The sequence below is a fragment of the Puma concolor genome, chromosome B3, assembly GCF_028749965.1.
Source record: "Puma concolor isolate L17-30 chromosome B3, mPumCon1.1.hap2, whole genome shotgun sequence".
In the NCBI taxonomy this organism is placed as follows: domain Eukaryota; kingdom Metazoa; phylum Chordata; class Mammalia; order Carnivora; family Felidae; genus Puma; species Puma concolor.
In genome coordinates, this window is record NC_141672.1 from 40,731,720 (window position 1) to 40,744,989 (window position 13,270).

Consider the following 13,270-nt stretch of genomic DNA (forward strand, 5'->3'; position numbering starts at 1 on the left):
AAGCTGGGGGCAAGGGGCCAGTCAATGTGGTCTCCAGCAGTCTGTCCCAGGGCACCCAGTGGGGAAAAGAGAGGCTCTGGGCATGAGTAGGGGGCAGACAGAATCATGAGCACACAACCTGCCCCTGTTTATCTTGCCCTCCTTGGAACCCACAGGGCATTTTTCATCTGGACCGTGTATATGACCTGTAGCCAAACCGATCACTCGCTGGTGATCTCACTTTCCAAGTGTGTGGCTGTCGCTATGGCTGGAGTATAAGCCCCAAAGCAGAGAGCGTGTCAGCCCGCTTCCTCTGCACCCGCCCCCTGTAGTGCTGAGTACAAAGCTGGGCTTGTAGTACGTGCTTAGTAAATCAGAGCTGAATACAAGCTGGGTTTTAGAGATGAAGTGTGGGTGGGATCCGCACAAATACATACTGAAAAATCACCGGCTCTGGAAGAACAATTGTCAGGCCCATTTCCTGCTGCAGATGGAGCCAGGAGACGCTCGGGGCTTGGCAACCTGACAGCTGAGGAGCCGCCAGGGAATTTAGCAGGAGACAGAGAAAATGAGCCCTGCGGGTCTGGCCCAGCCCCATCAAAAGCAGACTCAGGGCAGAGTCTCTCTTCCCAGATTCAGGGGCCAAGGTGGGGTGGGTGCTGGCTCTGTTTGCTCAGGTCTGCTCTGAGCCAGAGTATGGGGGAATTAGGGAGGAGGCAGCATCATTCTGGAAGCTGATGGCTCAGCCTGAGGCCAGGCAGAGCTTGAAGGCACAGAGACTGTCACCTGAAGGGAGAGCACAGATGTGTCAATTGTGGCATCTATCGTGCTATCCCAGCCCCTCCTCTGGTTGAAGCTGTTCGCCCTTGACCTAGGCTGGGTTGGGACGAGGGGTAGTCACTGAAAGGACCAGCAGTGGGCACCTGCCTCGATGACAACCTGTCCATAGGCTAATCATTGGCATGTGTGATGAACACTGTGGCCATCACCTCAAAATCCTTTCTAGCCCAGAGGAACTTCCTGGTCATTCCATTTCCCTTTCCCAGGAATGCACATGTGACTCAGTTCTAGCCAATGAAATTTATAGGAAAGTCTGCTGGGAAACTTCTAGGAGAAAGAAAATGACAAAGACAATCTCCCTAGTTCTCTGTACACCGTGCGTCAATGGGATGCTACAGCGACTGCCACCATCTTGCTACAGCCAGAAGTTCAACCACCACGGAAGCTACTAACACAAAGGTGGCAAGAACTTCTGTCTCTGAGGCTCTGTCTCTGAGCCTCTGAAACAGCCAGTCTTCACGCTTATAATTCCAGAATTCCAGTTGCCTTAGGTAGTAAACGCTATTGTTTAAGTCAGCTTCACTGGGGTTTCTGTTACTTACAGCCAAGAGGACCCTATTTGATATGACCTGACAGACAATTAGCTAAGCTGGGTAGACTACCCGCCTCTGGGACGTGAGCAAGACAAGTAGGCCACCTGTGGTTCAGGAGAGAACTTTAACGGGTACACAAACTTTTAATAGTTATGTGTTTATCATCTATTCACTGAAACCTGTAAGTAGAATATCAAACCTGTGACACCACGTTTCTTTTGAAAATAAATTTGCTTGGGGCGCCTGGGTGGCTCAGTCGGTTAAGCATCCGACTTCGGCTCAGGTCATGATCTCATGGTCCGTGGGTTCAAGCCCTGCGTCGGGCTCTGTGCTGACAGCTCAGAGCCTGGAACCTGCTTCGGATTCTGTGTCTTCCTCTCTCTCTCTCTCTCTCTCTGCCCCTTCCCCACTCATGCGCTCTCTCTCTCTCTCTCTCTCTCTCTCTCAAAAATAAATATACATTTAAAAAAAGGAGTGAGAGAGGGGAGCAGAAACACCAAGAGGGGGAGACATTTAATGACTGGAACTGAGTACGTTTATTTGCCAGGCCTGGGTCAAGAGCTGGGGAGGCTGCAAAGAACAAGACTATCATTCACCTGATGCCTCCAGTCCAGTGTGGAGGTAGACAGGGACTAGATAACTTCATACCATATAATTACAGCACCAGTAAATTCTATAAGAGAGACAAAGCAGTATTAGGAGTGTGTGTAAAGAAAAACCTGACTTCACCCAGAGAGAATAGAAAGGCCAGAGAGAGATGGAGAAAGGAAAAACTCATCGCAGTGACCACTCCCATTGGCCCAACTCAGGGCCATGAGTATCCTTAAAATAAACTTTGCTTTAGGAGGCTGTTATGGGCTGAACTGTGTCCCCTCAAAAATTCATACATTGAAGGCTGCTTAGGATGTGGTCATACCTGGAGAGATGTTTCAGGGATAATTAAGTCAAATGATGTCATTAGCATGGGCCCTAATCTGACTGGTGTCCTAATGAAGAGGAGAAATTCGGGCAGAGAAACACGCACAGAGGGAAGATGATGTGAAGACACTGGGTGAAGACAGCCACCGACAAGCCAAGGAGAGAGGTCTGGGACATGTCCTTCCTCAGGATGGACCTCAGAAGGAAGCAGCCCTGCCGACCCCTTGATTCTGGACTTTCAGACTCCAAACTGCAAGACCATGCATTTCTGCTACTTAAGCTGCCTTGTCTGTGGCACTTTGTTAACGGCACTCCTCACAAGCTAATACAGAGGCCTGCGGGAGTTTACGGCCTTCAGAGTTAAATCAGCCCGACCGACCCTAAGAGAAAAGAGACTCGAGTTTGGGAAGGGAAGACCCAAGCCAGGCAGGATTTCACAGGGCAGCCCCCTTTGTGACTGGCAGGCCTCGGGGTCTTCTCCCATCCCCCATCTCCTCCAAATGGGAAATCTGTAGCGGACGCCTTTCCTCTTGGATGGGGAGTGAGCTGGTAAGGAGAACCCCCACCCCTGCCAGGTCATGGGCCCCCTGACCATAACCTTGGATCAGTTGTAACAGTCCTGCAGGGACGACCGACCAGGTTTACTGCCAGGAAGAGAAACCCCAGGAAGCCAGCCTTTCTGCTTTTTGGGGTAGTGGGGTGGAGTGAAATTCTCCAGCCATGACTCATGCAAGGTTTCATGGGGAAGGGAAGTTAAGAGAGTCATAATGACCATACTGAAAAGCAGTTAAGCCCATTTTCATAGCAGCATTACACAGCATTAAAAACTGCACGATTTGATCCTATTTGCGATCACAGCTGCCATGAACTAACGCACCAGCAAACTGGACAGGGTGAGCTTAGTGCTGTGACTCAGGCTGGGCACACAGGCCAATATCCAGGGGAGGAAACCTTGAGCTTCAGGAGAAAATACCCTCATCCTTCCGTTCCCTTCGTATTCCTCAGACTCCTTGAAATCTCATGGGTGGGGACACCGTAAGAGCTGGCCTGTGCCAGAGGGAGGAGGGCAGGGGCTTCGGCTGGCCAGATTTCAGAGACTCTGAGGATGAGACTCACTCTTGTCCTGGTAAGAAGAAACCCCCTGGGGCTGCTGGGAAGGTGAAGAATTTGTAGCCATGCCTAGCCTAGAGCCCACTAGTTTTTCCGTCCAGAGTTTCTTGAGCAACACCTCCAGCAGCAGTAAGACTTGGACAGACAGCACTGAGGAAATCCCAGAGAAGTGGGGGGCCCAGCAGGGAGAAAAACAGGCTCTTTCACGGACGACAGGAGATTGACATGTGCTAAGTGGGGGGTGTGGGGCTTAGCCAGGAGCTTTGCCACACACCAAGACTCGAAAGCTGGGCAAACCTCTCCCCACCAGAAGCCAGCGCTCTGCGAGCTGGGCAGTCAGTACTTTCAGACCAGCTGGTTGGCCTCGCTGCTTCCATCTGTGTGCCAGCATTTATTGAGTGCCGAGTGTTTACAAAGTGCAATACTACAGCAGAGGCGAACTTTAATATTAAATAGGAGATGATTCTTTGGTGTCTCGGTATTTGAACTTGGTTTAGATGAGCAGAGGCAGCCTACTCAGTCTTTTAATGGAGTGAGCAAGAGGCAGGAATGGTCACAGAAAAGGGAGTTATTCACTGAACTGCTTTAGCTGTCCCTGAGTTCATCCAAGCCCTATTTACTTTTCGCTAACCTGGCGTCCAAAGCCAACCAACCAGCATTTGCTTCGCGCCCTGCTGGGGGACATGCAAAATGACTCAAGGGTTTTTTCAACCTCACTGAAAGACACACATGCATGTGAATAATCACTAACAGCATAGGCATTGTGGGTGAGGGCCCTGGACTTTCGAGAGCAAGGAGAACAGCTCACACACTTCCTCACGGCACCCACGAATGATACTGTCTTTCTTCTGTGTGATGGCAGCAGGAGGAAACATTTCTAGAAGCAGGCACCACGAAAGAGACCACATCCCCCCCACACTGCACCCCTGTCCCAGATGGGGAAGGAAATGCCAAAGGAACTTCTTCCCCCCCCCACCCCCCGCTAAAAATTATTGATAATAATTGCCAGAACTATTTGTTGAGAGTGTACTATGTGTCGGGCACTGAACAGTTATTCTCATTGTCACAATTCTGCATTGCAAGCTGTATCTCCCCATTTCACAGATGTGAAAGTACAGACAATGACGTGATTAAATCATTGCCAAAGGCACACAGCTAGAGGCAGAATTTAATGCAGAATCTGGTGACAAAGCTTTCCTCCCAGCCTGCCTTGAAATTGCTCAGTGTTTCCATAATCAGTGATTACAACCAATTCAATTTGAAGAATAATAAATTTGGAGTGTGTCTGAAAGGGAGTCAGCAGTTATAAATACTCATGTAGATTTCTGTTGAGCAAGATCCAGTAAATTGTAAGGAGTCACAGTTCTACCTGGAATCCATTTTTCATTCAGGACACATGTCAGCAGCAGGCTGATCTTTCCCTGGATCACAACGCAAGAAGAGTGAGGCCGTCAGCACTGTTTCCTTGAATCCTGCTGTGCAACGGCAATTTATTCTAGAAACCACGCTGCAGAGCATGGCCAAAAATAGAAATGCAGGTTTTGCATATTTTATTCCTTAATGCTAGCACTGTGACCTTGCCCATAGTGGACTGAAATGGCTGCTGCAATTAATCAAACTTTATTGACACTTGACGCGTCCCAAGTTGGCTTGAAGTGCCAGGTGCCTCAAAGGTGACAGTTATCTTCAGAACAACATTTACGTCAAAGTCTAATATTTTAAGCACATTAACCTCCCTTGGTGCAGTGAAAGTTTCTAAACTTGAATAGGCATTTAGAACTAATGTGTTCTCTAAGGCCTGGGCCACGGTCAAGCATGGGTTTTAACAATGTTTTGAAACAGGGAGGATGACGAAGGAGTTTTGAGCCGGCCTTCACTAACGATGGGTCCATTTAGGTCAATTCCTGACCCTGATGGTCTGGGTAGTCAATCCTAGCAACCAAGTCTGGGTTCCCATAACAGCCATGAACTGGAGGCCAGTGAGGCCCACCTCCCGAGGCACGGAGATCCGATGGTGGAAATAGAAGGCAGAACAGCCAAGAAAACCAAGACCCTCTCTGTCTGTCTCCACTCGGCCCCTGCGGGTGTCTGGCCTCCCACTCTCAGGTATTCATCCCTTCTCATTGGCACCATGCTTCCCAAATGACCACCGTGGTCAGTGGCAAAATAAAGGTAGTTGATTTGTCATAAACCAATTACATTCCATGGAAAGGACTCCCCTTTCCACTATTTGTTGTCAAAGTAGGCTTTCTTTTAGAAGGTATGGATGATATTAGGCAGGAATTCGTTTTCTTGTTTAATGTTCTCACTTAGCAAAATAAGAAGTTAGCACTTTGTCAGAGGCTGCCAAAATTTTTGGAAATCTCACTGGTCTAGGAACCTCGGCATTAAAACATTCTCCGAGGGGCGCCTGGGTGGCGCAGTCGGTTAAGCGTCCGACTTCAGCCAGGTCACGATCTCGCGGTCCGTGAGTTCGAGCCTCGCGTCGGGCTCTGGGCTGGTGGCTCGGAGCCTGGAGCCTGTTTCCGATTCTGTGTCTCCCTCTCTCTCTGCCCCTCCCCCGTTCATGCTCTGTCTCTCTCTGTCCCAAAAATAAATAAACGTTGAAAAAAAAAAAGAAAAAAAAAAAAAAAACATTCTCCGAAAGTTTGCCATGAGGATGCAAGGAGCACCCAAGCCCAGGAGAGTCCTGTGAGAATGAGCTTATGAGTTCCTTTTCCTCCGAAAGGTGGAAGCCTGAGATCAGTGAGCACAGGGAGAACTGGCAGGGGAGTCAGGCAAACATACTGTGTTTACTTTGTAAGTCTGCCAATGCTCTTCCCAGCTGCCTTTCCATCAAAGAGGAAGAAAAGGGGCGCCTGGGTGGCGCAGTCGGTTAAGCGTCCGACTTCAGCCAGGTCACGATCTCGCGGTCCGGGAGTTCTAGCCCCGCGTCAGGCTCTGGGCTGATGGCTCGGAGCCTGGAGCCTGTTTCCCATTCTGTGTCTCCCTCTCTCTCTGCTCCTCCCCCGTTCATGCTCTGTCTCTCTCTGTCCCAAAAATAAATAAACGTTAAAAAAAAAAAAAAATTAAAAAAAAAAAAACAAAGAGGAAGAAAAGATGAAAATGAATCTCCCGAAGAAAGAAAAGGGGGACTGGGCAGATTACAGCCTGGAAGGGAAGTTTTCTTATGGATGATTTACCACGCTTCAAAAAAAAAGCATTCTTCATCTCTCATCCATGTTCTCGATTTTTCCAGCCCTGCACATGGGGAAAATGCCTCAAAATGAAGCAAGAACAAGTCTGGTTAGTACTTTCTGTTCCCCCAACTTGGAAAGCTCTTCCTCAACCTTCTCCAACTTCCAAGGCACAAATTAAAACTCTTCCCAGGACCGGTCCCAAGCCGCCCTTTTCTGGGCCCCCCCAGTCTCCATTCATGCATCCAGTACAGCACTGCTCATCAGCTATTTTTACATAGGCCATTTCCTTCTGATTAGGAAAACAAAGTGAAAATGTTGAAGCTTAGGCCATAACTTGGGCAACGTTCACTGTGTGCCTGGCCTTTCTCTCAGCAACACAAAGATATCAGTGCATCAATCCCCTCAGTGACCCCGTTGTTAAGCAAACCCAGCGGCTCGGCAAACCCAGCATCACCCTACTTTCATAGCTACAACCAGGCCCCTCTGATCTTTCTGCCTCTGATAACTGACACAGCTCTGGCCGCAGTCAGTGCCCAGTAAAAGTGTGAGTTACAAGACAGTTTGATTTGGCTATTTTAGGTGTTGCCAAATCTAGGAATATGGGACTGGTCTAGATAATGTATGGGCGTTTTCTCCAGCTGTTTAATTGTGGGAACCTATAATTAACTTGCACACTCCACAGTCATATTATCTGTATAAACGTATCAATAGAGTCGTAATGTACCAAATTGTTGATCACTGACTGATAGCTCTGGGTGGGTACATAATACTATCACTGCCTTGGATCTTCGGAAGTTCTAGGAGGGTGTACAAAATTTGTTATGTGTGTGTGAGTCCCAAAAGGATTAGCAAATTAATACATTATGCCTGTGTCAACACTTCTATTTTTAAACGAAACTATTTACTTTCTTAACTAACTTTCGGCTTTACTAACAGCTGTTAGTACAGCAAGCTGGTGTTTAATGAAGCAGGAAAAATAATAAACCATGTTGATGTTATTTCCCAAATAAGTGCTTTTTAAAAACATCTCTTTGCTGGGAAGCCAAAATGGAGCTGGAGAAGATCCAGAGAAATATAATAATATGGTCAAGAAAATGGAATAATTTCTATGCAGCCAAAAAAAAAAAAAAAGTTCTCATTTTCCTGGAAAGATGAGGATGAAAGAAAATGTGATAAAAAGCTGTAAAATTGTGAAAGTCCCAACGGAGATAAACATGGGAAGTCGTTTCCAAATTCCAAAACAACAGAATCACTTTTTCTTTCTACCTTGGAGATCAACCTAAATGTAGGCACCTAAAAGGAACTATCACTGTTCATGAGTTGAGAAGAAGGATATCAAGTAGTACTAGTTTTTACACAGTGACAATCAGGAGCTGATAATTGGTTTAGAGGTGGATGGATTAAGTCATCGTAATAAATTATGAAGAGAAAATAATATGTGGGAGGAGGGAGGTATTTCTTAAGCTGATGAAGCAGATACTATGACTAGTAACTATGCCTTCTACCATAGTTCCTCAAACCAAATATGCTGAACGGACCGTGGATCAATGTGTCAATATTTGAATTTACATTTCTATAGGTCCCATTGTATTTGTCAGATGATTTGATTTTTGCTAGTATATTTTTGCTTGTACATACATAAAACTTATCCCCCTCTGACCAATTTCATTGCATTACTATTATGTAAAAACAATGGTCTTCTAATAAAAGGTCTTATTTTAGTGACGAATGATAGTCCTTCCTAACAGAACTACCAGCAGGAGCCTAGTTAATACGTAGGCCCTTTGGTTGGTCTTAGGAGCATTAGCCCGAGTTTTGTCTTTGGCCACAACACATCTCCATCCTTCTTTCTAGTGATTCCAAATCCCCGAACTGCCACGTGTTCCAGATGCAACAGCCATGTAAATAAATGATCCCTCTGCTCATAAACTCATCTTGGGCCGGGGACATGGGGTCCTGGCACCCAAGCCATGAAGGTGCTCACAGGGATATATTCTAATACATAAAAGGAGATAATGAAAAGGGCTAGGAGCCCTTCACTGGCTTCGGTTCAACATGCTGTTGCCATTCCTCTGGCTTCTTCCTGACAGAGCCTACTTGTAGCAGATAATCGCATTTCACCCTTTAGAACATGTGATTTATATTAATGTTGCAGCCTTGCCTCGCAGGGCGGCCGGCTTTCCCATGGTTGCTGGATGCGTGTGGTGTGTGTCCACAGAGCAGGGGCTGTGCCAGCATCGGCATGTCCAAATAAGATCTTGGAGATCTTTGCCATAAGTGGGAATTATTCTGGCAAAGGTCCCTTATACCTTGCTCTAAATGTTATCCCTCCAAGAGCAGAAACTGACTTTGCGGAAAGGCTTTCTTGTTTAAAAAAGAAAGTAGCAGCTTTAGAAAAGGCGTAACAGCTTTAGAGATGGAAAATGTATATTTTTACAGGCCCTTGTGAAATCAGCTTGCAGTAACTAATAACTATTTCACATACCCATTCGCCTCCTTCGGAGACCTTCCAGGATTCAAGATCTCAAACCAAACACAGTCTCATGTGTCCCCAAACTATTTGGTCTCAGGGTTGAAGAGAAATTCCTCTGAAGCCCCAGCGTTCCAGGATGCGGCACCCTACCCACGCCAAAGAAAAAAAGTACTTTAAAAAATGTGTTTCTCAATATTAGGGTACATTATGGATATGAAATCTTAGTCCAAATCCCCATGGCCATATAAAACATGTCGCATAATTGTGTTTGGGGGCGTGGAGGAGTGTTACAAAATAAATATTTCCCCATCAGAGAACGCTGGGAAATGTTCGCTAACACCTACGCCCAACCCCAGCAGGTTCCCCCGGAAGGGTTTGGCAAAGAACAGGCCCCTCCTTGATGAGGTGCTGGAGTTGGTTAAAGATTAAATATTCATTTATAAAAATTGTGCATCTGAAAAATCAAAACCAAGGCCTGTCTGTGGGCGTCCATGCCGCCTGCGTTCCTTGGCTTCTGGTCTGTGAAATGTCCCGGGTCAACCAAGGACCGTCATGTCTTATTGAAGTGCATCATCCCTTCTTTCTCTAAAGCAGTCTGTGGAACACATCAAGGTTTTTTTTTTTTTCTTTTTTGGAATTTTTTTCTTTATTTCCCCTATTGGAAAATTCTTTCTGAAACTGTTGATGGTTTGTTTCATAGGATTCCAAGAGATTCCTATTTGCAGGGGCCTTGGGAGCACAAATCCATAGGTGTGATAATTGCTGGTTCCTCTTGGAGGACTCTTGCCTCCACCACACCCTCTAGATAGTCCTTGCTGCCCAGTCATGCCCAGTTGCTCTGAGGAGCCTCATCTGCCCTGTCTCTGGTGGCCATATTGAAGCGGGATGGCCACGGAGATGGACAAGGGGCTTTCCCTCACTGCCCCTCTCCACTGAAAGGTTTAATGTCCTTATTTTCAACTACTCAGGAGCACTCCGTTCCAGATTCAGCAATTTCCCTTCCAGCTCCCGTGTCCTTGACAGAATCCCTTTCCCCTCTTTACACACACATTCACAGCCTCACTCCAATCACACAAAACTCTGTCTAGTTTCATGGCCTTAGTTTGTAAGTGGTGTGATGGTTGCAAATTAGTTATTAACAAGTCCTTCCAAGGCAAACTGCGTGCGTCTTAACCCCTTAAGAAGCCTGAAGTATTTCTCTTACCTCTAATGCTGGAATTTGAAGGCACCAGAGCAAATGGGCAAAATTTCAAGGCAGGTTGGCCTTTGAGGACCCTTCTGATCACAACGCCTGCTCTGGCTGCCACATTCAGATCGTGGGGATGGGGGTTTTGACACTATCTGGGACCCAAATTAGTCTACATATTTTAACACCATTTCAATCAGAAAGGAATTTATTCTGGAGAGGTTGGGAGATGAGAAACTTGACAAAATGATTCTAAAGTGTATTTAAAGGAATAAGTACATGAGAATAGCCAAGAAAGATTTTGAAAGGAAGAGGAAAGAGAGGGTATATGATTAGATATGAAACCATGAGTTCCATTTTTGCCTAGTGTGTAGAAAGCTGAAAATAGTGCCTCCCTCATCCTCACAACCACAGAAAGTCAGATAAACTATAAAACCATAAATGTCCTTAAACCCCAGAAAGCTAAGCTCATAGAGAATTAAAAAGCCTGAAATCTATGGAAAAACAGCGCCTCCAAACAGAGATGGGACATAAGTAAGCACTTTTCTCTGGTTGAGTATGTGAAAAGGGACACCAGGTACCATCAAAAAGAATTATTTTTCAGCTAAAAATTGTAATAAATTGTCAAAGGCCAAAAGTGAGCTAGCATGAAAGTATAGCACCTGCAATTTGCAAATACAAGCAGACGTCACACCCAACTTACAGGCTCTTCTTCATAGGCCTCCACCCACTGCTTCAGAAAGGATTGAAAGCAGGGCATGAGGCCAAATAAGCTCTCTGTGGTGCAGGCCTGGGGAAGGGAAGCAACAGCTAAGAGAAAGGCACAGAGTTACACCTAGACTCTTTTCCCCTTAAGCCACTGGGGAAAGGCAGTAAACTGTGTTGCACTGGGGCATAGATGAAGATCCATTGCAGCTGGGAGAAGGGTGAGAGACCAAAACAAAACCTCTACACCTGGAAAGAGGGCAGGAAACAGTCCTGGGCCCAAGATCCTATAAGAAATCTCTTATCAGTGGGAGAGAGAGAGGACATGCTCTCCTGCCCAAGACAAAAGGCCAGCCCAAGTTCAAATGCCACAGGAAGGAAGGGCAGAATTTCTGAGAAAGCCCCACTTCTGAGACCCACATGTATAGGGCTAGCCTGGGACTGCACCAGGACAAAACCCACCCACCCACACTCCCCAGCACCCAGTAACAAGTGTAACAGCCATCTACCCCATAGGCTGGGGGAAAGAGCATGGAGAAGGAACCTTTCCGAGGCAGAGATACAAAGTGAAGGCTGAAATGAGCGGAAGAAAGAACACGGAGGAAAAATCTTCCGATATCCCAGTCATGACCATAAACATAAGGTAATCCTAAGAGAATCTGAATCTGGTCATGTGCTGAATATAACCATAGCAAACCCAAAATAAAACAAAATCAAGAAAACACCAAACCCAGCTCAAATCCTGCTATATTCACTCAATCTAACAGAATAAGGTAAATGTCCATTTCCAGGCACAAATAGTATTTACCTCAGCTGGTCCACATGCAGCATTGGCATCAATCACAAATTAGGAGAAACATAAAAAAGCAAGAAAAAAAAACAAAAAACAAAACCCAACCTACTGTCAAGGGACAAAGTAATCAACACAACCAGACTCAGAGATGATCCAGATAGAACTAGCAAATAGGGAATTTTAAAACAACTAATATATTAGAGGCTTAGTGGAAATGATGAATGTGTATGAACAGATCAAAAATTTTATCAGAGAGATGAAAACCATAAGAATCAAGTAGAAATGTCAGAAATAAAATACATAGTAAAGATGAAGACCGCCTTTGATGGGCTCAAAAATAAATTTGACACAGTTGAGGATAGAAACAGTAAACTTGAAGGTAGGTCAATAGAAATAACCAAACTGCAACAAAGAGAAAAAAACAAAAGCCCAGATAATCCAAGAACTCTGGAACAGTATCAAACACTCTAACTGGAATTCTCAAAAGAGGAAAAAAAGAAAACGAGACAGAGAAATATTTGAAAAGATAGTTGTCAAAATTTCCAAAATAATGAAGACATCATGCTGAGAACCCCAGGCAGGATAAATACAAATGAATAAAAAAAAGCCAACACACCAAGATACGTTATAGTCAAACTGCTGGAATTGGATTATACTTACAAACATCTGAAATATTCAACAATAAAGAAACAACCTAAAGAAAGATCCAGACGGGTTCATTGGAAAATTCTATCAAACATTTAGAAAAGAAATTAGCACCAGTTATAGGCAATAGATTCTAAAAAATAGAAGAGAGGGTAACAAATCTCACTTTATGAGGCCAGCATTACCCTGACACCAAAACCAGACAGTTTAAAAAACTATTAATATCCCACATGAACATTGATGCAGAAATCCTTTTAAAAATATTAGAAATATATAAAAAGACTACAGGGAATAAACACTAAGTAAATTATAAATGGATAAAATTGCTTATGCCGATGTTAAAAAATTGGAAATTTCAGGCGAAAAATAATAAAAATCATAAATAAATGGAGTTTATTGTGGGAAAGCAAAATGGATTAAATATTAAAAATTATGTCTTTGGGACATCTGGGTGGCCTAGTCAGTTAAGTGTCCAACTCAGGTTGGATTTCAGCTCAGGTCATGACCTCACAGTTCGGTTTGTGAGACTGAGCCCCATGTTGGGCTCTGCGCTGAACAGACCCTGCTTGGGATCCTCTCCCTCTCTCTCTGCCCCTCCCCTGCTCATGCATACACGTGCACTGACTCTTTCTCTCCCACCTCCTCTTAAAATAAATAAACTTTAAAAAACTACGTCTTCTACCATATTAACAGCATTTTTAAACACACAGAATACATTGCTACTATGTTCACTTTTGTCATGTCTTTTTAGAACAATTGAAAAAATTTTAATGTATTTCATTTTACCTTCAATTATTCAGTTCTCAGTGCTCTTCATATCTTTGTTTAGATACATGTTCTGCTTGAAGAACAACATTTCTGGTAGAATGCATCTGTGGCCGATAAAGATTTAGTTTTCGTTTCCTGAAC